The sequence below is a fragment of the Pseudophryne corroboree genome, chromosome 10, assembly GCF_028390025.1.
Source record: "Pseudophryne corroboree isolate aPseCor3 chromosome 10, aPseCor3.hap2, whole genome shotgun sequence".
Lineage (NCBI taxonomy): Eukaryota > Metazoa > Chordata > Amphibia > Anura > Myobatrachidae > Pseudophryne > Pseudophryne corroboree.
The window spans coordinates 171,275,622-171,302,468 of NC_086453.1; the positions used below are offsets into that span (position 1 = coordinate 171,275,622).

Here is a 26,847-nt window from a genome sequence, read left to right on the forward strand (position 1 = left end):
CATATAGGACAGGGCCTCTTTATTTTTATAGCACACAGAACAGTGCACCTTTATTTTTACAGCACAGAGAGCAGTGCTGCTTTATCTTTACAGCACACAGGACCTGGCCACAGCACCCCTTTATTTTTACAACACACAGGCAGAGCCGAAACTAGGGAGGGGCTAGGGGGGCATGTGACACGGGCGCGGGATTGGATAGGGCGCTGGGATCAGCTGCGTCTGACACAGCAGAGAATCTAGTGAAGAAAAATGGGATTTGTAGTCATGTGTGCTACTGCTTACACTTTATGCGGTAGCATAGAGACTACAAATCCCATGAGGCATTGCACCCTGCAGTAAGATGGCCGCCGCTGCTCGAGCTAGGGAGTCAGGGTAACGTCTAGTTTCCCTTCCTCAGCTGCAAGCCGGAAAAGTATACCAGCCGCCCGCCCGCCCTAGCTATGAATGTGGTCATGCTGCTGACCTTTCTCTGGCCCCACACAGCATTGCATTCAGCGTTTCAGCCCGCTGACAGCACAGTGATGGATGGAAGCAGGACGGTGAGAGGATCGGAGGTAAACACACACACACGCACACACGCACACACGCACACACACACACACACACACACTCACTGTGACTGGTGTTAACCCCTGCAGCTCATTTAAACTAAACTTATATACAGTATATTGCCCTAATCTATAATGCTGAGACTGCTCATCTTCACCACTGTGACAGCTACAAATTTTATATACATTACATACATTTTATATATATATATATATATATATATATATATGCGGGTGTATGTGGCTGCGTACATATATACACACGTATGTATGTATGTATATATATATATATATATACCATGTGTGTATTACGGGGGTCTGCTGGTCTGAGGGATAACTGTTTTGTGTTTAGTTGTTTGTTTCTTACTTATTTTTTTTTCTATTTTATTTTATTATTATTATTATTATTATTATTTTATATATATATATATATAAATAATTTATATAAATAATTTATTATTATTATTATTATTATTATTATTATTACATTTTTATTTATTTATTAAAAAAAAAATTATTTATTTATTTTTTTTTTTGTGGGGGGGGCGCTAAATTTCTGTCTTGCCCCGGGTGCCGTTAGTCCTAGTTTCGGCCCTGACACAGGACAGGGTCATAGCATCCCTTTATTTTTACAGCACACAGAACAGTGCCGCTTTATTTATACAGCACAAGACCACAGCACCCCTTTATGTTTATAGCACACAGAACAGTGCCCCTTTAATTTTACAGCACACAGGACAGGGCCACAGCACCCGTTTATTTTGACAGCACACAGAACAGTGCCCCTTTATTTTGACAGCATACAGGACAGTGCCCCATTATTTTTACAGCACAGGTCCACAGCACCCCTTTATTTTTACTGCACACAGAACAGTGTCCCCTTATTTTTCAACATAAGGGACAGGGACCCTTTATATTAACAGCACACAGAACAGTGCCTGGTTAGTTTTTACAGCACAAAACGCAGGGCCACAGCACCCCTTTATTTGTACAGCAACATAAAAGTGCCCCTTTATTTTTACAGCACGCAGAACACAGCCCTTTTATTTTTACTGCACCCCTTTATTTTTAAAGCACACAGAACAGTGCACCCTTTTTTTAAAGCACACAGACAGGACCCCTTTATTTTTACAGCATATAGGACAGTGCCCCTTTATTTTTACAGCTCACAGGACAGGGACCCATTATTTTTACACCACACAGAACAGCGCCGCTTTATTTTTACAACACACAGGACAGGAACATAGCACCCCTTTATTTTTACAGCACACAGGAAAGGAATACAGCACCCCTATATTTTTTCCAGCACACAGGACAGGAAAATGGCACCTTTTTATTTTTACAGCACACAGAACAGTGCCCCTTTCATTTTTACAGCATACAGGAAAGATCCCTTTTATTTTGACAACACACAACAGTATCCCTTTATTTTTAGAGCATATAGGACAGGGCCCCTTCATTTTTATAGCACACAGATCAGTGCACCTTTATTTTTACAGCACACAGAGCAGTGCTGCTTTATTTTTACAGCACACAGGACAGGGCCACAGTGACCCTTTATTTTTTCCTCCAAATTTTTCTACTCCATTTTACAGGGCAGTGCCCCTTTATTTTTACAGCACACAGAACAGTGAACATTTATTTTTACAGCACATAGGACAGGGCCACAGCACCCTTTTATTTTTACAGCACACAGAAAAGTTCCTCTTTATTTTTACAGCATACAGGACAGGGCCCCTTTATTTTTACAGCACACAGAACAGTGCCCCTTTAGTTTGACTGCACTCATTTATGTTTATAGCACACAGAACAGTGCTGCTTTATTTTTACAGCACACAGGACAGGGCCACCACACCCCTTTATTTATACAGCACAAGACCACAGCACCCCTTTATGTTTACAGCACACAGGACAGTGCCCCTTTATTTTTACAGCACACAGGACAGGAACACAGCACCAATTTATTTTACAGCACACTGAACAGTGTCCCTTTTTTACTGCACCCAGAACAGTGTCCCTTTATTTTTACATCACACTGTTCAGGGACCCATTATTTTTACAGCACATAAAACAGTGCCCTTTTTTTAAAGCACACAGAACATAGCCACAGCACCCTTTTATTTTTACAGCACACAGAACAGTGCCCCTTTCTTTTTACAGCATAGAGGAAAGAGTCCTTTATTTTTACAGCATACAGAACGATGCACCTTTATTTTTACAGCACACAGAACAGTGCTGCTTTATTATTACAGCACACAGGACAGGGCCACAGTACCCCTTTACTTTTTCCTCCAAATTTTTGTACTACATTTTACAGGGCAGTACCCTTTTATTTTTAAAGCACACAGACAGGACCCCTTTATTTTTACAGCATATAGGACAGTGCCCCTTTATTTTTACAGCTCACAGGACAGGGACCTATTATTTTTACACCACACAGAACAGCGCTGCTTTATTTTTACAACACACAGGACAGGAACATAGCACCCCTTTATTTTTACAGCACACAGGAAAGGAATACAGCACCCCTATATTTTTTCCAGCACACAGGACAGTGCCCCTTTATTTTTACAGCACAGGGACACAGCACCCCTTTATTTTTACTGCACACAGAATAGTGCCCCTTTATTTTTACAGCATACAGGACAGGGACCCTTTATTTTTACAGCACACAGAACAGTGTCCCTTTATTTATACAGCAAACAGCACAAGACCGCAGCACCCCTTTATGTTTACAGCACACAGAACAGTGGCAAAGCACCCCTTTATTTTTTAAATCACAAAAGGACAGGGCCACACCACCCATTTATTTTTACAGCACTCAGTACGGGTTCACTACGATATGCCGGCGGTCGGGCTCCCGGCGACCAGCATACCGGCGCCGGGAGCCCAACCGCTGGCTTACCGATAGTGTGGAGAGCGCAAAAGAGCCCCTTGCGGGTCGCTGCGCTCGCCACGATATGGGCACGGAGGCGCGCTATGTGCGCCCCACTATTTTATTCTCCCTCCAGGGGGGTCGTGGACCCCTACGAGGGAGAATAAGTGTCGGTATGCCGGCTGTCGGGATCCCGGCGCCGGTATACTGTGCGCTGGGATCCCATCAGTCGGCATACAGAAGACCACCACTCAGTAGAGTGCCCCTTTCTTTTATAGCATACAGGTCAGAGCCCGTATATTTTTACAGCACACAGAACATTGCCGCTTTATTTTTACTGCACCTCTTCATTTTTAAAGCACAAAGAACAGTGCCCCTTTATTTTTACAGCATAAAGGACCCCTTTATTTTTACAGCACACAGAATAGTGCCCCTTTATTTTGACTGCACTACTTTATTTCTATGGCACACAGAACAGTGCCCCTTTATTTTTACAGCATATAGGACAGGATCCTTTTATTTTTACAGCACACAGAACAGTGTCACTCTATTTTTACAGCACACAGGACAGGGACCCATTATTTTTACATGACACAGAACAGTGCCGCTTTATTTTTACAGCACACAGGACAGGTCCACAGCACCCCTTTATTTTTACAACACACAGGAGAGGGTCATAGAACCCCTTTATTTTTACAGCACACAGAACTGTGCTGCTTCATTTTTACAGCACACAGGAGAAATCAGGACAGTGCCCCTTTATTTTTACAGCACAGGGCCACAGCACCCCTTTATTTTTACTGCACACAGAACAGTGCCCCCTTATTTTTCAACATAAGGGACAGGGACCCTTTATATTTACAGCACACAGAACAGTGCCTGGTTAGTTTTTACAGCACAAAACGCAGGGCCACAGCACCCCTTAATTTGTACAGCAACAGAAAAGTGCCCCTTTATTTTTACAGCACGCAGAACATAGCCCTTTTATTTTTACTGCACCCCTTTATTTTTAAAGCACAGAGAACAGTGCACCCTTTTTTTAAAGCACACAGACAGGACCCCTTTATTTTTACAGCATATAGGACAGTGCCCCTTTATTTTTACAGCTCACAGGACAGGGACCCATTATTTTTACACCACACAGAACAGCGCCACTTTATTTTTACAACACACAGGACAGGAACATAGCACCCCTTTATTTTTACAGCACACAGGAAAGGAATACAGCACCCCTATATTTTTTTCAGCACACAGGACAGGAAAACTGCACCTTTTTATTTTTACAGCACACAGAACAGTGCCCCTTTCATTTTTACAGCATACAGGAAAGATCCCTTTTATTTTGACAACACACAACAGTATCCTATATGCTGTAAAAATAAAGGGACAGGGCCCCTTCATTTTTATAGCACACAGATCAGTGCACCTTTATTTTTACAGCACACAGAGCAGTGCTGCTTTATTTTTACAGCACACAGTACAGGGCCACAGTGACTCTTTATTTTTTCCTCCAAATTTTTCTACTCCATTTTACAGGGCAGTGCCCCTTTATTTTTACAACACACAGAACAGTGAACATTTATTTTTACAGCACATAGGACAGGGCCACAGCACCCTTTTATTTTTACAGCACACAGAAAAGTTCCTCTTTATTTTTACAGCATACAGGACAGTGCCCCTTTATTTTTACAGCACACAGAACAGTGCCCCTTTATTTTTACAGCACACAGGACAGGAACACAGCACCCCTTTATTTTACAGCACACTGAACAGTGTCCCTTTTTTACAGCACCCAGAACAGTGTCCCTTTATTTTTACAGCACACTGTTCAGGGACCCATTATTTTTACAGCACATAAAACAGTGCCCTTTTTTTAAAGCACACAGAACAGGGCCACAGCACCCTTTTATTTTTACAGCACACAGAACAGTGCCCCTTTATTTTTACAGCATACAGGACAGGGCCCCTTTATTTTTACAGCACACAGAATAGTGCCCCTTTAGTATGACTGCACTCCTTTATTTTTACAGCACACAGAACAGTGCTGCTTTATTTTTACAGCACACAGGACAGGGCCACCGCACCCCTTTATTTATACAGCACAAGAACACAGCACCCCTTTATGTTTACAGCACACAGGACAGTGCCCCTTTATTTTTACAGCACACAGGACAGGAACACAGCACCCCTTTATTTTACAGCACACTGAACAGTGTCCCTTTTTTACAGCACCCAAAACAGTGTCCCTTTATTTTTACATCACACTGTTCAGGGACCCATTATTTTTACAGCACATAAAACAGTGCCCTTTTTTTAAAGCACACAGAACATGGCCACAGCACCCTTTTATTTTTACAGCACACAGAACAGTGCCCCTTTATTTTTACAGCATAGAGGAAAGAGCCCTTTATTTTTACAGCATACAGAACGATGCACCTTTATTTTTACAGCACACAGAACAGTGCTGCTTTATTATTACAGCACACAGGACAGGGCCACAGTACCCCTTTACTTTTCCTCCAAATTTTTGTACTACATTTTACAGGGCAGTACCCTTTTATTTTTTACAGCACACAGAACAGTGCACCTTTATTTTTACAGCACACAGAACAGTGCTGCATTATTGTTACAGCACACAGTACAGGGCCACAGTACCCCTTTACTTTTTCCTCCAAATTTTTGTATTCCATTTTACAGGGCAGTACCCTTTTAATTTTATAGCACACAGAACAGTGCCCCTTTATTTTTACAGCACACAGGACAGGGCACCTTTATTTTTACAGCACACAGAATAGTGCCCCTTTATTTTTACAGCACACTGTTCAGGGACCCATTATTTTTACAGCACATAAAACAGTGCCCCTTTTTTTAAAGCACACAGAACAGGGCCACAGCACCCTTTTATTTTTACAGCACACAGAACAGTGTCCCTTTATTTTTACAGCATAGAGGAAAGAGCCCTTTATTTTTACAGCACACAGAACGATGCACCTTTATTTTTACAGCACACAGAACAGTGCTGCTTTATTATTACAGCACACAGGACAGGGCCACAGTACCCCTTTACTTTTTCCTCCAAATTTTTGTACTACAATTTACAGTGCAGTACCCTTTTATTTTTACAGCACACAGAACAGTGCACCTTTATTTTTACAGCACACAGGACAGGGCCCCTTTATTTTTACAGCACACGGAATAGTGCCCCTTTAGTTTGACTGCACTCCTTTATTTTTACAGCACACAGAACAGTGCTGCTTTATTTTTAAAGCACACAGGACAGGGCCACAGCACCCCTTTATTTTTACAACACACAGGACAGGGTCATAGCACCCCTTTATTTTTAAAGCACACAAGACAGGGTCTCTTTATTTTTATAGCACCCCTTTATTTTTACAGCACACCGAACAGTGCCCCTTTATTTATACAGCACACAGCACAAGACCACAGCACCCCTTTATGTTTACAGCACACAGGACAGTACCCCTTAATTTTTACAGCACAGGGACACAGCACCCCTTTATTTTTACTGCACACAGAATAGTTCCCCTTTATTTTTACAACATACAGGACAGGGACCCTTTATTTTTACAGCACACAGAACAGTGTCCCTTTATTTATACAGCAAACAGCACAAGACCGCAGCACCCCTTTATGTTTACAGCACACAGAACAGTGGCAAAGCACTACTTTTTTTTTTAAATCACAAAAGGACAGGGTCACACCACCCATTTATTTTTACAGCACTCAGTACGGGTTCACTACGATATGCCGGCGGTTGGGCTCCCGGCGACCAGCATACCGGTGCCGGGAGCCCAACCGCTGGCTTACCGACAGTGTGGCGAGCGCAAATGAGCCCCTTGCGGGTCGCTGTGCTCGCCACGCTACGGGCACGGTGGCGTGCTACGTGCACCCCACTATTTTATTCTCCCTCCAGGAGGGTCGTGGAACCCTACAAGGGAGAATAAGTGTCGGTATGCTGGCTGTTGGGATCCCGGCACCGATATACTGTGTGCCGGGATCCCATCAGTCAGCATACAGAAGACCACCACTCAGTAGAGTGCCCCTTTCTTTTATAGCATACAGGTCAGAGCCTCTATATTTTTACAGCACACAGAACATTGCTGCTTTATTTTTACTGCACCTCTTTATTTTTAAAGCACAAAGAACAGTGCTCCTTTATTTTTACAGCATACAGGACCCCTTTATTTTTACAGCACACAGAATAGTGCCCCTTTATTTTGACTGCACTACTTTATTTCTATGGCACACAGAACAGTGCCCCTTTATTTTTACAGCATATAGGACAGGACCCCTTTATTTTTACAGTACACAGAACAGTGTCGCTTTATTTTTACAGCACACAGGACAGGGACCCATTATTTTTACATGACACAGAACAGTGCCGCTTTATTTTTACAGCACACAGGACAGGTCCACAACACCCCTTTATTTTTACAACACACAGGACAGGGTCATAGAACCCCTTTATTTTGACAGCACACAGAACTGTGCTGCTTCATTTTTACAGCACACAGGAGAAATCCACAGCACCCCTTTATTTTTACAACACACAGGACAGGGTCATAGCACCCCTTTATTTTTACAGCACACAGAACAGTGCCCCTTAAATTTACAGCACACAGGAAAGGACTACAGCCCCCCTTTAATTTTTGCAGCACACAGGACAGGGACACAGCACCCTTTTCTTTTTACAGCACACAGAACAGTGCCCCTTTATTCTTACAGCATACAGGAAAGAGCCCTTTTATTTTGACAACACACAGAACAGTGTCCCTTTATTTTTTACAGCATATAGGACAGGGCCTCTTTATTTTTATAGCACACAGAACAGTGCACCTTTATTTTACAGCACACAGAGCAGTGCTGCTTTATCTTAACAGCACACAGGAGAAATCCACAGCACCCCTTTATTTTTACAACACACAGGACAGGGTCATAGCATCCCTTTATTTTTACAGCACACAGAACAGTGCCGCTTTATTTATACAGCGCAAGACCACAGCACCCCTTTATGTTTATAGCACACAGAACAGTGCCCCTTTAATTTTACAGCACACAGGACAGGGCCACAGCACCCGTTTATTTTGACAGCACACAGAACAGTGCCCCTTTATTTTGACAGCATACAGGACAGTGCCCCTTTATTTTTACAGCACAGGGCCACAGCACCCCTTTATTTTTACTGCACACAGAACAGTGCCCCCTTATTTTTCAACATAAGGGACAGGGACCCTTTATATTTACAGCACACAGAACAGTGCCTGGTTAGTTTTTACAGCAAAAAACGCAGGGCCACAGCACCCCTTTATTTGTACAGCAACAGAAAAGTGCCCCTTTATTTTTACAGCACGCAGAACACAGCCCTTTTATTTTTACTGCACCCCTTTATTTTTAAAGCACAGAGAACAGTGCACCCTTTTTTTTAAAGCACACAGACCGGACCCCTTTATTTTTACAGCATATAGGACAGTGCCCCTTTATTTTTACAGCTCACAGGACAGGGACCCATTATTTTTACACCACACAGAACAGCACCGCTTTATTTTTACAACACACAGGACAGGAACATAGCACCCCTTTATTTTTACAGCACACAGGAAAGGAATACAGCACCCCTATATTTTTTCCAGCACACAGGACAGGAAAACTGCACCTTTTTATTTTTACAGCACACAGAACAGTGCCCCTTTCATTTTTACAGCATACAGGAAAGATCCCTTTTATTTTGACAACACACAACAGTATCCCTTTATTTTTACAGCATATAGGACAAGGCCCATTCATTTTTATAGCACACAGATCAGTGCACCTTTATTTTTACAGCACACAGAGCAGTGCTGCTTTATTTTTACAGCACACGGGATAGGGCCACAGTGACCCTTTAATTTTTCCTCCAAATATTTCTACTCCATTTTACAGGGCAGTGCCCCTTTTATTTTTACAGCACACAGAACAGTGAACATTTATTTTTACAGCACATAGGACAGGGCCACAGCACCCTTTTATTTTTACAGCACACAGAAAAGTTCCTCTTTATTTTTACAGCATACAGGACAGGGCCCCTTTATTTTTACAGCACACAGAACAGTGCCCCTTTATTTTTACAGCACACAGGACAGGAACACAGCACCCCTTTATTTTACAGCACACTGAACAGTGTCCCTTTTTTACAGCACCCAGAACAGTGTCCCTTTATTTTTACAGCACACTGTTCAGGGACCCATTATTTTTACAGCACATAAAACAGTGCCCCTTTTTTAAAGCACACAGAACAGGGCCACAGCACCCTTTTATTTTTACAGCACACAGAACAGTGCCCCTTTATTTTTACAGCATAGAGGAAAGAGCCCTTTATTTTTACAGCACACAGAACGATGCACCTTTATTTTTACAGCACACAGAACAGTGCTGCTTTATTATTACAGCACACAGGACAGGGCCACAGTACCCCTTTACTTTTTCCTCCAAATTTTTGTACTACATTTTACAGGGCAGTACCCTTTTATTTTTACAGCACACAGAACAGTGCACCTTTATTTTTACAGCACACAGAACAGTGCTGCGTTATTGTTACAGCACACAGGACAGGGCCACAGTACCCCTTTACTTTTTCCTCCAAATTTTTGTATTCCATTTTACAGGGCAGTACCCTTTTAATTTTATAGCACACAGAACAGTGCCCCTTTATTTTTACAGCATACAGGACAGGGCACCTTTATTTTTACAGCACACAGAATAGTGCCCCTTTATTTTTACAGCACACTGTTCAGGGACCCATTATTTTTACAGCACATAAAACAGTGCCCCTTTTTTTTAAAGCACACAGAACAGGGCCACAGCACCCTTTTATTTTTACAGCACACAGAACAGTGTCCCTTTATTTTTACAGCATAGAGGAAAGAGCCATTTATTTTTACAGCACACAGAACGATGCACCTTTATTTTTACAGCACACAGAACAGTGCTGCTTTATTATTACAGCACACAGGACAGGGCCACAGTACCCCTTTACTTTTTCCTCCAAATTTTTGTACTACATTTTACAGGGCAGTACCCTTTTATTTTTACAGCACACAGAACAGTGCACCTTTATTTTTACAGCACACAGAACAGTGCTGCGTTATTGTTACAGCACACAGGACAGGGCCACAGTACCCCTTTACTTTTTCCTCTGAATTGTTGTATTCCATTTTACAGGGCAGTACCCTTTTAATTTTGTAGCACACAGAACAGTGCCCCTTTATTTTTACAGCATACAGGACAGGGCCCCTTTATTTTTACAGCACACAGAATAATGCCCCTTTAGTTTGACTGCACTCCTTTATTTTTACAGCACACAGAACAGTGCTGCTTTATTTTTACAGCACACAGGACAGGGCCACAGCACCCCTTTATTTTTACAACACACAAGAAGGGTCATAGCACCCCTTTATTTTTAAAGTACACAAAACAGGGTCTCTTTATTTTTATAGCACCCCTTTATTTTTACAGCACAGCGAACAGTGCCCCTTTATTTATACAGCACACAGCACAAGACCACAGCACCCCTTTATGTTTACAGCACAGGACAGTGCCCCTTAATTTTTACAGCACAGGGACACAGCACCCCTTTATTTTTACTGCACACAGAATAGTGCACCTTTATTTTTACAGCATACAGGACAGGGATCCTTTATTTTTACAGCACACAGAACAGTGTCCCTTTATTTATACAGCAAACAGCACAAGACCGCAGCACCCCTTTATGTTTACAGCACACAGAACAGTGGCAAAGCACCCCTTTATTTTTTAAATCACAAAAGGACAGGGCCACACCACCCATTTATTTTTACAGCACTCAGTACGGGTTCACTACGATATGCCGGCGGTCGGGCTCCCGGCGACCAGCATACCGGCACCGGGAGCCCAACCGCTGGCTTACCGATAGTGTGGAGAGCGCAAATGAGCCCCTTGCGGGTCGCTGCGCTCGCCACGCTATGGGCACGGAGGCGCGCCCCACTATTTTATTCTCCCTCCAGGGGGGTCGTGGACCCCTACGAGGGAGAATAAGTGTCGGTATGCCGGCTGTCGGGATCCCGGCGCCGGTATACTGTGTGCTGGGATCCTATCAGTCGGCATACAGAAGACCACTACTCAGTAGAGTGCCCCTTTCTTTTATAGCATACAGGTCAGAGCCCGTATATTTTTACAGCACACAGAACATTGCCGCTTTATTTTTACTGCACCTCTTCATTTTTAAAGCACAAAGAACAGTGCCCCTTTATTTTTTACAGCATACAGGACCCCTTTATTTTTACAGCACACAGAATAGTGCCCCTTTATTTTGACTGCACTACTTTATTTCTATGGCACACAGAACAGTGCCCCTTTATTTTTACAGCATATAGGACAGGACCCCTTTATTTTTACAGCACACAGAACAGTGTCGCTCTATTTTTACAGCACACAGGACAGCGACCCATTATTTTTACATGACACAGAACAGTGCCGCTTTATTTTTACAGCACACAGGACAGGTCCACAGCACCCCTTTATTTTTTACAACACACAGGACAGGGTCATAGAACCCCTTTATTTTTACAGCACACAGAACTGTGCTGCTTCATTTTTTACAGCACACAGGAGAAAACCACAGCACCCCTTTATTTTTACAACACACAGGACAGGGTCATAGCACCCCTTTATTTTTACAGCACACAGAACAGTGCCCCTTTATTCTTACAGCATACAGGAAAGAGCCCTTTTATTTTGACAACACACAGAACAGTGTCCCTTTATTTTTTACAGCATATAAGACAGGGCCTCTTTATTTTTATAGCACACAGAACAGTGCACCTTTATTTTTACAGCACACAGAGCAGTGCTGCTTTATCTTTACAGCACACAGGACCTGGTCACAGCACCCCTTTATTTTTACAACACACAGGACAGGGTCATAGCTTCCCTTTATTTTACAGCACACATAACAGTGTCACTTTATTTATACAGCACAAGACCACAGCACCCCTTTATGTTTATAGCACACAGAACAGTGCCCCTTTAATTTTACAGCACACAGGACAGGGCCACAGCACCCATTTATTTTGACAGCACACAGAACAGTGCCCCTTTATTTTGACAGCATACAGGACAGTGCCCCTTTAATTTTACAACACAGGGCCACAGCACCCCTTTATTTTTACTGCACACAGAACAGTGCCCCTTTATTTTTCAACATACAGGACAGGGACCCTTTATATTTACAGCACACAGTACAGTGCCCGGTTAGTTTTTACAGCACACAACGCAGGGCCACAGCACCCCTTTATTTGTACAGCAACAGAAAAGTGACCCTTTATTTTTACAGCACGCAGAACACAGCCCTTTTATTTTTACTGCACCCCTTTATTTTTAAAGCACACAGAACAGTGCACCCTTTTTTTTAAAGCACACAGACAGGACGCCTTTATTTTTACAGCATATAGGACAGTGCCCCTTTATTTTTACAGCTCACAGGACAGGGACCCATTATTTTTACACCACACAGAACAGTGCTGCTTTATTTTTACAACACACAGGACAGGAACATAGCACCCCTTTATTTTTACAGCACACAGGAAAGGAATGCAGCACCCCTATATTTTTTCCAGCACACAGGACAGGAAAACGGCACCTTTTTATTTTTATAGCACACAGATCAGTGCACCTTTATTTTTACAGCACACAGCAGTGCTGCTTTATTTTTACAGCACACAGTTCAGGGCCACAGTGACATTTTATTTATTCCTCCAAATTTTTCTACTCCATTTTACACGGCAGTGCCCCTTTATTTTTACTGCACACAGAACAGTGAACATTTATTTTTACAGCACATAGGACAGGGCCACAGCACCCTTTTATTTTTACAGCACACAGAAAAGTTCCTCTTTATTTTTACAGCATACAGGACAGGGCCCCTTTATTTTTACAGCACACAGAACAGTGCCCCTTTATTTTTATAGCACACAGGACAGGGCCCGTTTAGTTTTTACAGCACACAACGCAGGGCCACGGCAACCCTTTATTTGTACAGCACACAGAACAGTGCCCCTTTATTTTTACAGCACATAGGACAGGGACACAGCACCCCTTTTTTATACAGCACACTGAACAGTGTCTCTTTTTTACAGCACCCAGAACAGTGTCCCTTTATTTTTACAGCTTATAGGACAGGGCACCTTTATTTTTACAGCACACAGAACAGTGCTGCTTTATTATTACAGCACACAGGACAGGGCCACAGTACCCCTTTACTTTTTCCTCCAAATTTTTGTACTACATTTTACAGGGCAGTACCCTTTTATTTTTACAGTACACAGAACATTGCACCTTTATTTTTACAGCACACAGAACAGTGCTGCGTATTTGTTACAGCTCACAGGACAGGGCCACAGTACCCCTTTACTTTTTCCTCCGAATTTTTGTATTCCATTTTACAGAACAGTACCCTTTTAATTTTATAGCACACAGAACAGTGCCCCTTTATTTTTACAGCATACAGGACAGGGCCCCTTTATTTTTACAGCACACAGAATAGTGCCCCTTTAGTTTGACTGCACTCCTTTATTTTTACAGCACACAGAACAGTGCTGCTTTATTTTTACAGCACACAGGACAGGGCCACAGCACCCCTTTATTTTTACAACACACAGGACAGGGTCATAGCACCCCTTTATTTTTAAAGCACACAAAACAGGGTCTCTTTATTTTTATAGCACCCCTTTATTTTTACAGCACACCGAACAGTGCCCCTTTATTTATACAGCACACAGCACAAGACCACAGCACCCCTTTATGTTTACAGCACACAGGACAGTACCCCTTAATTTTTACAGCACAGGGACACAGCACCCCTTTATTTTTACTGCACACAGAATAGTTCTTCTTTATTTTTACAGCATACAGGAAAGGGCACCTTTATTTTTACAGCACACAGAATAGTGCCCCTTTATTTTTACAGCACACTGTTCAGGGACCCATTATTTTTACAGCACATAAAACAGTGCCCCTTTTTTAAAGCACACAGAACAGGGCCACAGCACCCTTTTATTTTTACAGCACACAGAACAGTGCCCCTTTATTTTTACAGCATAGAGGAAAGAGCCCTTTATTTTTACAGCACACAGAACGATGCACCTTTATTTTTACAGCACACAGAACAGTGCTGCTTTATTATTACAGCACACAGGACAGGGCCACAGTACCCCTTTACTTTTTCCTCCAAATTTTTGTACTACATTTTACAGGGCAGTACCCTTTATTTTTACAGCACACAGAACAGTGTCCCTTTATTTATACAGCAAACAGCACAAGACCGCAGCACCCCTTTATGTTTACAGCACACAGAACAGTGGCAAAGCACCCCTTTATTTTTTAAATCACAAAAGGACACGGCCACACCACCCATTTATTTTTACAGCACTCAGTACGGGTTCACTACGATATGCCGGCGGTCGGGCTCCCGGCGACCACCATACCGGCGCCGGGAGCCCAACCGCTGGCTTACCGATAGTGTGGAGAGCGCAAATGAGCCCCTTGCGGGTCGCTGCGCTCGCCACGATATGGGCACGGAGGCGCGCTATGTGCGCCCCACTATTTTATTCTCCCTCCAGGGGGGTCGTGGACCCCTACGAGGGAGAATAAGTGTCGGTATGCCGGCTGTCGGGATCCCGGCGCCGGTATACTGTGCGCTGGGATCCCATCAGTCGGCATACAGAAGACCACCACTCAGTAGAGTGCCCCTTTCTTTTATAGCATACAGGTCAGAGCCCGTATATTTTTACAGCACACAGAACATTGCCGCTTTATTTTTACTGCACCTCTTCATTTTTAAAGCACAAAGAACAGTGCCCCTTTATTTTTACAGCATACAGGACCCCTTTATTTTTACAGCACACAGAATAGTGCCCCTTTATTTTGACTGCACTACTTTATTTCTATGGCACACAGAACAGTGCCCCTTTATTTTTACAGCATATAGGACAGGATCCTTTTATTTTTACAGCACACAGAACAGTGTCACTCTATTTTTACAGCACACAGGACAGGGACCCATTATTTTTACATGACACAGAACAGTGCCGCTTTATTTTTACAGCACACAGGACAGGTCCACAGCACCCCTTTATTTTTACAACACACAGGAGAGGGTCATAGAACCCCTTTATTTTTACAGCACACAGAACTGTGCTGCTTCATTTTTACAGCACACAGGAGAAATCAGGACAGTGCCCCTTTATTTTTACAGCACAGGGCCACAGCACCCCTTTATTTTTACTGCACACAGAACAGTGCCCCCTTATTTTTCAACATAAGGGACAGGGACCCTTTATATTTACAGCACACAGAACAGTGCCTGGTTAGTTTTTACAGCACAAAACGCAGGGCCACAGCACCCCTTAATTTGTATAGCAACAGAAAAGTGCCCCTTTATTTTTACAGCACGCAGAACACAGCCCTTTTATTTTTACTGCACCCCTTTATTTTTAAAGCACAGAGAACAGTGCACCCTTTTTTTAAAGCACACAGACAGGACCCCTTTATTTTTACAGCATATAGGACAGTGCCCCTTTATTTTTACAGCTCACAGGACAGGGACCCATTATTTTTACACCACACAGAACAGCGCCACTTTATTTTTACAACACACAGGACAGGAACATAGCACCCCTTTATTTTTACAGCACACAGGAAAGGAATACAGCACCCCTATATTTTTTTCAGCACACAGGACAGGAAAACTGCACCTTTTTATTTTTACAGCACACAGAACAGTGCCCCTTTCATTTTTACAGCATACAGGAAAGATCCCTTTTATTTTGACAACACACAACAGTATCCTATATGCTGTAAAAATAAAGGGACAGGGCCCCTTCATTTTTATAGCACACAGATCAGTGCACCTTTATTTTTACAGCACACAGAGCAGTGCTGCTTTATTTTTACAGCACACAGTACAGGGCCACAGTGACTCTTTATTTTTTCCTCCAAATTTTTCTACTCCATTTTACAGGGCAGTGCCCCTTTATTTTTACAACACACAGAACAGTGAACATTTATTTTTACAGCACATAGGACAGGGCCACAGCACCCTTTTATTTTTACAGCACACAGAAAAGTTCCTCTTTATTTTTACAGCATACAGGACAGTGCCCCTTTATTTTTACAGCACACAGAACAGTGCCCCTTTATTTTTACAGCACACAGGACAGGAACACAGCACCCCTTTATTTTACAGCACACTGAACAGTGTCCCTTTTTTACAGCACCCAGAACAGTGTCCCTTTATTTTTACAGCACACTGTTCAGGGACCCATTATTTTTACAGCACATAAAACAGTGCCCTTTTTTTAAAGCACACAGAACAGGGCCACAGCACCCTTTTATTTTTACAGCACACAGAACAGTGCCCCTTTATTTTTACAGCATATAGGAAAGAGCCCTTTATTTTTACAGCACACAGAACGATGCACCTTTATTTTTACAGCACACAGAACAGTGCTGCTTTATTATTACAGCACACAGGACAGGGCCACAGTACCCCTTTACTTTTTCCTCCAAATTTTTGTACTACATTTTACAGGGCAGTACCCTTTTATTTTTACAGCACACAGAACAGTGCACCTTTATTTTTACAGCACACAGAACAGTGCTGCGTTATTGTTACAGCACACAGGACAGGGCCACAGTACCCCTTTACTTTTTCCTCCGAATTTTTGTATTCCATTTTACAGGGCAGTACCCTTTTAATTTTATAGCACACAGAACAGTGCCCCTTTATTTTTACAGCATACAGGACAGGGCCCCTTTATTTTTACAGCACACAGAATAGTGCCCCTTTAGTATGACTGCACTCCTTTATTTTTACAGCACACAGAACAGTGCTGCTTTATTTTTACAGCACACAGGACAGGGCCACCGCACCCCTTTATTTATACAGCACAAGAACACAGCACCCCTTTATGTTTACAGCACACAGGACAGTGCCCCTTTATTTTTACAGCACACAGGACAGGAACACAGCACCCCTTTATTTTACAGCACACTGAACAGTGTCCCTTTTTTACAGCACCCAAAACAGTGTCCCTTTATTTTTACATCACACTGTTCAGGGACCCATTATTTTTACAGCACATAAAACAGTGCCCTTTTTTTAAAGCACACAGAACATGGCCACAGCACCCTTTTATTTTTACAGCACACAGAACAGTGCCCCTTTATTTTTACAGCATAGAGGAAAGAGCCCTTTATTTTTACAGCATATAGAACGATGCACCTTTATTTTTACAGCACACAGAACAGTGCTGCTTTATTATTACAGCACACAGGACAGGGCCACAGTACCCCTTTACTTTTCCTCCAAATTTTTGTACTACATTTTACAGGGCAGTACCCTTTTATTTTTTACAGCACACAGAACAGTGCACCTTTATTTTTACAGCACACAGAACAGTGCTGCATTATTGTTACAGCACACAGTACAGGGCCACAGTACCCCTTTACTTTTTCCTCCAAATTTTTGTATTCCATTTTACAGGGCAGTACCCTTTTAATTTTATAGCACACAGAACAGTGCCCCTTTATTTTTACAGCATACAGGACAGGGCACCTTTATTTTTACAGCACACAGAATAGTGCCCCTTTATTTTTACAGCACACTGTTCAGGGACCCATTATTTTTACAGCACATAAAACAGTGCCCCTTTTTTTAAAGCACACAGAACAGGGCCACAGCACCCTTTTATTTTTACAGCACACAGAACAGTGTCCCTTTATTTTTACAGCATAGAGGAAAGAGCCCTTTATTTTTACAGCACACAGAACGATGCACCTTTATTTTTACAGCACACAGAACAGTGCTGCTTTATTATTACAGCACACAGGACAGGGCCACAGTACCCCTTTACTTTTTCCTCCAAATTTTTGTACTACAATTTACAGTGCAGTACCCTTTTATTTTTACAGCACACAGAACAGTGCACCTTTATTTTTACAGCACACAGGACAGGGCCCCTTTATTTTTACAGCACACGGAATAGTGCCCCTTTAGTTTGACTGCACTCCTTTATTTTTACAGCACACAGAACAGTGCTGCTTTATTTTTAAAGCACACAGGACAGGGCCACAGCACCCCTTTATTTTTACAACACACAGGACAGGGTCATAGCACCCCTTTATTTTTAAAGCACACAAGACAGGGTCTCTTTATTTTTATAGCACCCCTTTATTTTTACAGCACACCGAACAGTGCCCCTTTATTTATACAGCACACAGCACAAGACCACAGCACCCCTTTATGTTTACAGCACACAGGACAGTACCCCTTAATTTTTACAGCACAGGGACACAGCACCCCTTTATTTTTACTGCACACAGAATAGTTCCCCTTTATTTTTACAACATACAGGACAGGGACCCTTTATTTTTACAGCACACAGAACAGTGTCCCTTTATTTATACAGCAAACAGCACAAGACCGCAGCACCCCTTTATGTTTACAGCACACAGAACAGTGGCAAAGCACTACTTTTTTTTTTAAATCACAAAAGGACAGGGTCACACCACCCATTTATTTTTACAGCACTCAGTACGGGTTCACTACGATATGCCGGCGGTCGGGCTCCCGGCGACCAGCATACCGGTGCCGGGAGCCCAACCGCTGGCTTACCGACAGTGTGGCGAGCGCAAATGAGCCCCTTGCGGGTCGCTGTGCTCGCCACACTACGGGCACGGTGGCGTGCTACGTGCACCCCACTATTTTATTCTCCCTCCAGGAGGGTCGTGGAACCCTACAAGGGAGAATAAGTGTCGGTATGCTGGCTGTTGGGATCCCGGCACCGATATACTGTGTGCCGGGATCCCATCAGTCAGCATACAGAAGACCACCACTCAGTAGAGTGCCCCTTTCTTTTATAGCATACAGGTCAGAGCCTCTATATTTTTACAGCACACAGAACATTGCTGCTTTATTTTTACTGCACCTCTTTATTTTTAAAGCACAAAGAACAGTGCTCCTTTATTTTTACAGCATACAGGACCCCTTTATTTTTACAGCACACAGAATAGTGCCCCTTTATTTTGACTGCACTACTTTATTTCTATGGCACACAGAACAGTGCCCCTTTATTTTTACAGCATATAGGACAGGACCCCTTTATTTTTACAGTACACAGAACAGTGTCGCTTTATTTTTACAGCACACAGGACAGGGACCCATTATTTTTACATGACACAGAACAGTGCCGCTTTATTTTTACAGCACACAGGACAGGTCCACAACACCCCTTTATTTTTACAACACACAGGACAGGGTCATAGAACCCCTTTATTTTGACAGCACACAGAACTGTGCTGCTTCATTTTTACAGCACACAGGAGAAATCCACAGCACCCCTTTATTTTTACAACACACAGGACAGGGTCATAGCACCCCTTTATTTTTACAGCACACAGAACAGTGCCCCTTAAATTTACAGCACACAGGAAAGGACTACAGCCCCCCTTTAATTTTTGCAGCACACAGGACAGGGACACAGCACCCTTTTCTTTTTACAGCACACAGAACAGTGCCCCTTTATTCTTACAGCATACAGGAAAGAGCCCTTTTATTTTGACAACACACAGAACAGTGTCCCTTTATTTTTTACAGCATATAGGACAGGGCCTCTTTATTTTTATAGCACACAGAACAGTGCACCTTTATTTTACAGCACACAGAGCAGTGCTGCTTTATCTTAACAGCACACAGGAGAAATCCACAGCACCCCTTTATTTTTACAACACACAGGACAGGGTCATAGCATCCCTTTATTTTTACAGCACACAGAACAGTGCCGCTTTATTTATACAGCGCAAGACCACAGCACCCCTTTATGTTTATAGCACACAGAACAGTGCCCCTTTAATTTTACAGCACACAGGACAGGGCCACAGCACCCGTTTATTTTGACAGCACACAGAACAGTGCCCCTTTATTTTGACAGCATACAGGACAGTGCCCCTTTATTTTTACAGCACAGGGCCACAGCACCCCTTTATTTTTACTGCACACAGAACAGTGCCCCCTTATTTTTCAACATAAGGGACAGGGACCCTTTATATTTACAGCACACAGAACAGTGCCTGGTTAGTTTTTACAGCAAAAAACGCAGGGCCACAGCACCCCTTTATTTGTACAGCAACATAAAAGTGCCCCTTTATTTTTACAGCACGCAGAACACAGCCCTTTTATTTTTACTGCACCCCTTTATTTTTAAAGCACAGAGAACAGTGCACCCTTTTTTTAAAGCACACAGACAGGACCCCTTTATTTTTACAGCATATAGGACAGTGCCCCTTTATTTTTACAGCTCACAGGACAGGGACCCATTATTTTTACACCACACAGAACAGCACCGCTTTATTTTTACAACACACAGGACAGGAACATAGCACCCCTTTATTTTTACAGCACACAGGAAAGGAATACAGCACCCCTATATTTTTTCCAGCACACAGGACAGGAAAAATGCACCTTTTTATTTTTACAGCACACAGAACAGTGCCCCTTTCATTTTTACAGCATACAGGAAAGATCCCTTTTATTTTGACAACACACAACAGTATCCCTTTATTTTTACAGCATATAGGACAGGGCCCATTCATTTTTATAGCACACAGATCAGTGCACCTTTATTTTTACAGCACACAGAGCAGTGCTGCTTTATTTTTACAGCACACGGGATAGGGCCACAGTGACCCTTTAATTTTTCCTCCAAATATTTCTACTCCATTTTACAGGGCAGTGCCCCTTTTATTTTTACAGCACACAGAACAGTGAACATTTATTTTTACAGCACATAGGACAGGGCCACAGCACCCTTTTATTTTTACAGCACACAGAAAAGTTCCTCTTTATTTTTACAGCATACAGGACAGGGCCCCTTTATTTTTACAGCACACAGAACAGTGCCCCTTTATTTTTACAGCACACAGGACAGGAACACAGCACCCCTTTATTTTACAGCACACTGAACAGTGTCCCTTTTTTACAGCACCCAGAACAGTGTCCCTTTATTTTTACAGCACACTGTTCAGGGACCCATTATTTTTACAGCACATAAAACAGTGCCCCTTTTTTAAAGCACACAGAACAGGGCCACAGCACCCTTTTATTTTTACAGCACACAGAACAGTGCCCCTTTATTTTTACAGCATAGAGGAAAGAGCCCTTTATTTTTACAGCACACAGAACGATGCACCTTTATTTTTACAGCACACAGAACAGTGCTGCTTTATTATTACAGCACACAGGACAGGGCCACAGTACCCCTTTACTTTTTCCTCCAAATTTTTGTACTACATTTTACAGGGCAGTACCCTTTTATTTTTACAGCACACAGAACAGTGCACCTTTATTTTTACAGCACACAGAACAGTGCTGCGTTATTGTTACAGCACACAGGACAGGGCCACAGTACCCCTTTACTTTTTCCTCCAAATTTTTGTATTCCATTTTACAGGGCAGTACCCTTTTAATTTTATAGCACACAGAACAGTGCCCCTTTATTTTTACAGCATACAGGACAGGGCACCTTTATTTTTACAGCACACAGAATAGTGCCCCTTTATTTTTACAGCACACTGTTCAGGGACCCATTATTTTTACAGCACATAAAACAGTGCCCCTTTTTTTTAAAGCACACAGAACAGGGCCACAGCACCCTTTTATTTTTACAGCACACAGAACAGTGTCCCTTTATTTTTACAGCATAGAGGAAAGAGCCATTTATTTTTACAGCACACAGAACGATGCACCTTTATTTTTACAGCACACAGAACAGTGCTCTTTATTATTACAGCACACAGGACAGGGCCACAGTACCCCTTTACTTTTTCCTCCAAATTTTTGTACTACATTTTACAGGGCAGTACCCTTTTATTTTTACAGCACACAGAACAGTGCACCTTTATTTTTACAGCACACAGAACAGTGCTGCGTTATTGTTACAGCACACAGGACAGGGCCACAGTACCCCTTTACTTTTTCCTCTGAATTGTTGTATTCCATTTTACAGGGCAGTACCCTTTTAATTTTGTAGCACACAGAACAGTGCCCCTTTATTTTTACAGCATACAGGACAGGGCCCCTTTATTTTTACAGCACACAGAATAATGCCCCTTTAGTTTGACTGCACTCCTTTATTTTTACAGCACACAGAACAGTGCTGCTTTATTTTTACAGCACACAGGACAGGGCCACAGCACCCCTTTATTTTTACAACACACAAGAAGGGTCATAGCACCCCTTTATTTTTAAAGTACACAAAACAGGGTCTCTTTATTTTTATAGCACCCCTTTATTTTTACAGCACAGCGAACAGTGCCCCTTTATTTATACAGCACACAGCACAAGACCACAGCACCCCTTTATGTTTACAGCACAGGACAGTGCCCCTTAATTTTTACAGCACAGGGACACAGCACCCCTTTATTTTTACTGCACACAGAATAGTGCACCTTTATTTTTACAGCATACAGGACAGGGATCCTTTATTTTTACAGCACACAGAACAGTGTCCCTTTATTTATACAGCAAACAGCACAAGACCGCAGCACCCCTTTATGTTTACAGCACACAGAACAGTGGCAAAGCACCCCTTTATTTTTTAAATCACAAAAGGACAGGGCCACACCACCCATTTATTTTTACAGCACTCAGTACGGGTTCACTACGATATGCCGGCGGTCGGGCTCCCGGCGACTAGCATACCGGCGCCGGGAGCCCAACCGCTGGCTTACCGATAGTGTGGAGAGCGCAAATGAGCCCCTTGCGGGTCGCTGCGCTCGCCACGCTATGGGCACGGAGGCGCGCCCCACTATTTTATTCTCCCTCCAGGGGGGTCGTGGACCCCTACGAGGGAGAATAAGTGTCGGTATGCCGGCTGTCGGGATCCCGGCGCCGGTATACTGTGTGCTGGGATCCCATCAGTCGGCATACAGAAGACCACTACTCAGTAGAGTGCCCCTTTCTTTTATAGCATACAGGTCAGAGCCCGTATATTTTTACAGCACACAGAACATTGCCGCTTTATTTTTACTGCACCTCTTCATTTTTAAAGCACAAAGAACAGTGCCCCTTTATTTTTTACAGCATACAGGACCCCTTTATTTTTACAGCACACAGAATAGTGCCCCTTTATTTTGACTGCACTACTTTATTTCTATGGCACACAGAACAGTGCCCCTTTATTTTTACAGCATATAGGACAGGACCCCTTTATTTTTACAGCACACAGAACAGTGTCGCTCTATTTTTACAGCACACAGGACAGCGACCCATTATTTTTACATGACACAGAACAGTGCCGCTTTATTTTTACAGCACACAGGACAGGTCCACAGCACCCCTTTATTTTTTACAACACACAGGACAGGGTCATAGAACCCCTTTATTTTTACAGCACACAGAACTGTGCTGCTTCATTTTTTACAGCACACAGGAGAAAACCACAGCACCCCTTTATTTTTACAACACACAGGACAGGGTCATAGCACCCCTTTATTTTTACAGCACACAGAACAGTGCCCCTTTATTCTTACAGCATACAGGAAAGAGCCCTTTTATTTTGACAACACACAGAACAGTGTCCCTTTATTTTTTACAGCATATAAGACAGGGCCTCTTTATTTTTATAGCACACAGAACAGTGCACCTTTATTTTTACAGCACACAGAGCAGTGCTGCTTTATCTTTACAGCACACAGGACCTGGTCACAGCACCCCTTTATTTTTACAACACACAGGACAGGGTCATAGCTTCCCTTTATTTTACAGCACACATAACAGTGCCACTTTATTTATACAGCACAAGACCACAGCACCCCTTTATGTTTATAGCACACAGAACAGTGCCCCTTTAATTTTACAGCACACAGGACAGGGCCACAGCACCCATTTATTTTGACAGCACACAGAACAGTGCCCCTTTATTTTGACAGCATACAGGACAGTGCCCCTTTAATTTTACAGCACAGGGCCACAGCACCCCTTTATTTTTACTGCACACAGAACAGTGCCCCTTTATTTTTCAACATACAGGACAGGGACCCTTTATATTTACAGCACACAGTACAGTGCCCGGTTAGTTTTTACAGCACACAACGCAGGGCCACAGCACCCCTTTATTTGTACAGCAACAGAAAAGTGCCCCTTTATTTTTACAGCACGCAGAACACAGCCCTTTTATTTTTACTGCACCCCTTTATTTTTAAAGCACACAGAACAGTGCACCCTTTTTTTTAAAGCACACAGACAGGACGCCTTTATTTTTACAGCATATAGGACAGTGCCCCTTTATTTTTACAGCTCACAGGACAGGGACCCATTATTTTTACACCACACAGAACAGTGCTGCTTTATTTTTACAACACACAGGACAGGAACATAGCACCCCTTTATTTTTACAGCACACAGGAAAGGAATGCAGCACCCCTATATTTTTTCCAGCACACAGGACAGGAAAACGGCACCTTTTTATTTTTATAGCACACAGATCAGTGCACCTTTATTTTTACAGCACACAGCAGTGCTGCTTTATTTTTACAGCACACAGTTCAGGGCCACAGTGACATTTTATTTATTCCTCCAAATTTTTCTACTCCATTTTACACGGCAGTGCCCCTTTATTTTTACAGCACACAGAACAGTGAACATTTATTTTTACAGCACATAGGACAGGGCCACAGCACCCTTTTATTTTTACAGCACACAGAAAAGTTCCTCTTTATTTTTACAGCATACAGGACAGGGCCCCTTTATTTTTACAGCACACAGAACAGTGCCCCTTTATTTTTATAGCACACAGGACAGGGCCCGTTTAGTTTTTACAGCACACAACGCAGGGCCACGGCAACCCTTTATTTGTACAGCACACAGAACAGTGCCCCTTTATTTTTACAGCACATAGGACAGGGACACAGCACCCCTTTTTTATACAGCACACTGAACAGTGTCTCTTTTTTACAGCACCCAGAACAGTGTCCCTTTATTTTTACAGCTTATAGGACAGGGCACCTTTATTTTTACAGCACACAGAACAGTGCCCCTTTATTTTTACAGCACACTGTTCAGGGACCCATTATTTTTACAGCACATAAAACAGTGCCCCTTTTTTAAAGCACACAGAACAGGGCCACAGCACCCTTTTATTTTTACAGCACACAGAACAGTGCCCCTTTATTTTTACAGCATAGAGGAAAGAGCCCTTTATTTTTACAGCACACAGAACGATGCACCTTTATTTTTACAGCACACAGAACAGTGCTGCTTTATTATTACAGCACACAGGACAGGGCCACAGTACCCCTTTACTTTTTCCTCCAAATTTTTGTACTACATTTTACAGGGCAGTACCCTTTTATTTTTACAGCACACAGAACAGTGCACCTTTATTTTTACAGCACACAGAACAGTGCTGCGTTATTGTTACAGCACACAGGACAGGGCCACAGTACCCCTTTACTTTTTCCTCTGAATTGTTGTATTCCATTTTACAGGGCAGTACCCTTTTAATTTTGTAGCACACAGAACAGTGCCCCTTTATTTTTACAGCATACAGGACAGGGCCCCTTTATTTTTACAGCACACAGAATAATGCCCCTTTAGTTTGACTGCACTCCTTTATTTTTACAGCACACAGAACAGTGCTGCTTTATTTTTACAGCACACAGGACAGGGCCACAGCACCCCTTTATTTTTACAACACACAAGAAGGGTCATAGCACCCCTTTATTTTTAAAGTACACAAAACAGGGTCTCTTTATTTTTATAGCACCCCTTTATTTTTACAGCACAGCGAACAGTGCCCCTTTATTTATACAGCACACAGCACAAGACCACAGCACCCCTTTATGTTTACAGCACAGGACAGTGCCCCTTAATTTTTACAGCACAGGGACACAGCACCCCTTTATTTTTACTGCACACAGAATAGTGCACCTTTATTTTTACAGCATACAGGACAGGGATCCTTTATTTTTACAGCACACAGAACAGTGTCCCTTTATTTATACAGCAAACAGCACAAGACCGCAGCACCCCTTTATGTTTACAGCACACAGAACAGTGGCAAAGCACCCCTTTATTTTTTAAATCACAAAAGGACAGGGCCACACCACCCATTTATTTTTACAGCACTCAGTACGGGTTCACTACGATATGCCGGCGGTCGGGCTCCCGGCGACCAGCATACCGGCGCCGGGAGCCCAACCGCTGGCTTACCGATAGTGTGGAGAGCGCAAATGAGCCCCTTGCGGGTCGCTGCGCTCGCCACGCTATGGGCACGGAGGCGCGCCCCACTATTTTATTCTCCCTCCAGGGGGGTCGTGGACCCCTACGAGGGAGAA

The 26,847-nt window shown here is 42.8% G+C and overlaps 1 long non-coding RNA gene across 1 annotated transcript in view; it reads left to right on the top strand.

Moving 5' to 3' along the window:
- Nucleotides 1-367: 367 nt before the first annotated feature.
- LOC134965126 (uncharacterized) overlaps nt 368-26,847 on the top strand; it is a 71,762-nt gene continuing 45,282 nt past the window's right edge. Inside the window, exon 1 of the long non-coding RNA XR_010188334.1 lies at nt 368-554. This is a non-coding gene — a long non-coding RNA (uncharacterized LOC134965126). The remainder of the gene's footprint in view (nt 555-26,847) is intronic.